The 4,002-nt window shown below is 42.3% G+C and overlaps 1 long non-coding RNA gene across 1 annotated transcript; it reads right to left on the bottom strand.

Moving 5' to 3' along the window:
- Positions 1-2,672: 2,672 nt before the first annotated feature.
- LOC121574745 lies at positions 2,673-3,549 on the bottom strand. Its single transcript, XR_006002254.2, has 2 exons — positions 3,140-3,549; positions 2,673-3,106 (listed from the first exon to the last, which is right to left on the bottom strand). It is a non-coding gene; the product is annotated as an uncharacterized LOC121574745 (long non-coding RNA).
- Positions 3,550-4,002: the final 453 nt, after the last annotated feature.

The raw sequence follows: 4,002 nt of genomic DNA, 5'->3' as shown, positions 1-4,002 counted from the left end.
ACTGGGACAAGGCCTCACTGGGAGCTGGGACAAGGCCTCACTGTGGTGAGAGGTATCAAGGTCATTCACCAATTCTTCTTTCTCATTAACCCCCCCTCCCCCTCCCCCTTCCACCCCACCCATACACAAACAGACACAGAAGCTTTGTTTACACCTTGTGCTAACATGTGAGTTTCTTGATCTGATCAATATGATGTAATCACAATCTGATCAAGTTTTGTCACGTCTACACATTGTATTAAAACATGTCTCTTATCTATCCTCTGCGTCCACATTGTGACCAGATTAGCTGATGCCTCCCTGTACGCATATTATTTAACAGATATTCTTTCAAAATAATATGGATTTATTTACAGTTGAAGTCGGAAGTTTACATACACTTAGGTTGGAGTCATTAAAACCCATTTTTCAACCACTCCACACATTTCTTGTTAACAAACTATAGTTTTGGCAAGTCGGTTAGGACATCTACTTTGTGCATGACACAAGTAATTTTTCCAACAATTCTTTACAGACAGATTATTTCACTTAAAATTCACTGTATCACAATTACAGTGGGTCAGAAGTTTACATACACTAAGTTGAAAATTCCAGAAAATGATGTCATGGCTTTAGAAGCTTCTTATAGGCTAATTGACATCATTTGAGTCAATTGGAGGTGTACCTGTGAATATATTTCAAGGCCTACCTTCAAACTCAGTGCCTCTTTGCTAGACATCATGGGAAAATCAAAAGAAATCAGCCAAGACCTCAGAAAAATGTTTTGTAGACCTCCACAAGTCTGGTCCATCCTTGGGAGCAATATACAAAAACCTGAGGGTACCACGTTCATCTGTACAAACAATAGTACGCAAGTATAAACACCATGGGACCATGCAGCATTCATACCGCTCAGGAAGGAGACACGTTCTGTCTTCTAGAGATAACGTACTTTGGTGCAAAAAGTGCAAATCAATCCCAGAACAACAGCAAACGACCTTGTGAAGATGCTGGAGGAAACAGGTACAAAAGTATCTATATCCATAGTAAAACAAGTCCTATATCGACATAACCTGAAAGGCCGCTCAGCAAGGAAGAAGCCACTGCTCCAAAACCGCCATAAAAAAGTACGGTTTGCACCTGCACATGGGGACAAAGATCATACTTTTTGGAGAAATGTCCTCTGGTCTGATGAAACAAAAATAGATCTGTTTGCCCATAATGAACATCGTTATGTTTAGAGGAAAAAGGGGGCGCTTGCAAGCTGAAGAACACCATTACAACTGTGAAGCACGAAGGTGGCAGCATCATGCTGTGGGGGTGCTTTAATGCAGGAGGGACTGGTGCACTTCACAAAATAGATGGCATCATGAGGAAAAGGAAAATTATGTGGATATATTGAAGCAACATCTCAATACATCAGTCAGGAAGTTAAAGCTCGGTCACAAATGGGTCTTCCAAATGGACAATGACCTCAAGCATACTTCCAAAGTTGCAAAATGGCTTAAGGACAACAAAGTCAAGGTATTGGAGTGGCCATCACAAATCCCTGACCTCAATCCTATAGAACATTTGTGGGCAGAACTGAAAAAGCGTGTGCGAGCAAGGAGGCCTACAAACCTGACTCAGTTACACCAGCTCTGTCAGGAGGAATGGGCCAAAATTCATCCAACTTATTGTGGGAAGCTTGTGGAAGGCTACCCGAAACGTTTGACCCAAGTTAAACAATTTAAAGGCAATGCTACCAAATACTAATTGAGTGTATGTAAACTTCTGACCCACTGGGAATGTGATGAAATAAATAAAAGCTGAAATAAATCATTATCTCTACTATTATTCTGACATTTCACATTCTTAAAATGAAGTGGTGATCCTAACTGACCTAAGACAGGGCATATTTTACTAGGATTAAATGTCAGGAAATTGAAAAGCTGAGTTTAAATGTATTTAGCTAAGGTGTATGTAAACTTTCGACTTCAACTGTATTTACTGATGCCATAGGTCAATGGTGCTACCTGTCACTGATTTTAGAGGCCAGTATAATGCTGATTTAAATGATTTGACCATCCAGATCTGTTTACACTTGATTGGTATCCAGACACAATGCGTGCCTGACAACCTCCAGAGGTGATCCTATCCATCCGGGTTGTGGGGTGTTCCTATCCACCGGGGTGTGGGGTGTTCCTATCCACTGGGGTGTGGGGTGTTCCTATCCACTGGGGTGTGGGGTGTTCCTATCCACTGGGGTGTGGGGTGTTTTGGTTTGAGCCTACATTTGGCCCACCAACTCTCCAGCCAGTAGCCTGTGTCCTTCCTCTGAGTACCGTACATAGAGGCCCTACCTAGACATTCTAATCTAGACCATTGGGAGGCCCAGTACAAACACACACACACACACACACACACACACACACACACACACACACACACAACACTACAGGATGGGACACACTCTCCCCAGCCTAACAACAGACCCCAGGATTGAACACAGGGGATGGTGGGTACAGGTTGGGAGGTACTCTATTTGAGAAGTGGGCTGGAAATACACTCTGTTAGTGTACTGTGTGTAATGTGCATGTTGTTGTTCTCTTGTACTGTAAACACACAATGAAATAAATGTCAGTTACCTGTATTCATAGAAAATGGGAGGAAGTATTGCATTTTTTCAAGATCCCTCCAAAAACGATTTGACATTTTCTCTTCATAAACCCTTTAATGGCTAAATAAAGCTTATATAATTTCTGAAAGGTTACAAAGCTACATATATTTTGTTAGCTGTGCATAGTAACAAATCAATCAATATTATTTATAAATCCCATTTTACATCAGCAGTTGTCACAAAGCGCTTTTACAGTAACCCGACCTAGACCCCACAGTGCTTTTACAGTAACCCGACCTAGACCTCACACTGCTTTTACAGTAACCCGACCTAGACCCCACAGTGCTTTTACAGTAACCCGACCTAGACCCCACAGTGCTTTTACAGTAACCCGACCTAGACCCCACAGTGCTTTTACAGTAACCCGACCTAGACCCCACAGTGCTTTTACAGTAACCCGACCTAGACCCCACAGTGCTTTTACAGTAACCCGACCTAGACCCCACAGTGCTTTTACAGTAACCCGACCTAGACCCCACAGTGCTTTTACAGTAACCCGACCTAGACCCCACAGAGCAGAAGCAGAGGCAGTATTTGTCGACATCAGAGACTAAAGCCTGGATTCAATCTGAAACTGCGCTATAGCATGCTTGACGAACACGGTAACATTGGCTTTAAAAGCCACATTGTCTACAAAAGCGAGTGGATTGAATCCCAACATAGAAGAGGGTATGCTGGATACTCAGCGCAGTCAGCCCAGGGATTTAATCAAGGCCTTGTACACCTCTCTTTAGGCGTTCCTCAGCAGTGTGTGTGTGTGTGTGTGTGTGTGTGTGTGTGTGTATATATATATGTGTGTGCGTAGTGATGGTCTTGTAGACCTCTCTGTAGGCGTTCCTCAGCAGTGTGTGTATATACAGTGGGGAAAAAAAGTATTTAGTCAGCCACCAATTGTGCAAGTTCTCCCACTTAAAAAGATGAGAGAGGCCTGTAATTTTCATCATAGGTACACGTCAACTATGACAGACAAATTGAGAAAAAAAAATCCAGAAAATCCCATTGTAGGATTTTTAATGAATTTATTTGCAAATTATGGTGGAAAATAAGTATTTGGTCACCTACAAACAAGCAAGATTTCTGGCTCTCACAGACCTGTAACTTCTTCTTTAAGAGGCTCCTCTGTCCTCCACTCGTTACCTGTATTAATGGCACCTGTTTGAACTTGTTATCAGTATAAAAGACACCTGTCCACAACCTCAAACAGTCACACTCCAAACTCCACAATGGCCAAGACCAAAGAGCTGTCAAAGGACACCAAAAACAAAATTGTAGACCTGCACCAGGCTGGGAAGACTGAATCTGCAATAGGTAAGCAGCTTGGTTTGAAGAAATCAACTGTGGGAGCAATTATTAGGAAATGGAAG

The sequence above is a fragment of the Coregonus clupeaformis genome, chromosome 10, assembly GCF_020615455.1.
Source record: "Coregonus clupeaformis isolate EN_2021a chromosome 10, ASM2061545v1, whole genome shotgun sequence".
Lineage (NCBI taxonomy): Eukaryota > Metazoa > Chordata > Actinopteri > Salmoniformes > Salmonidae > Coregonus > Coregonus clupeaformis.
The sequence above is the reverse complement of the archived record's forward strand: the minus strand, read 5'-3'. Positions and strand labels throughout refer to the sequence as shown.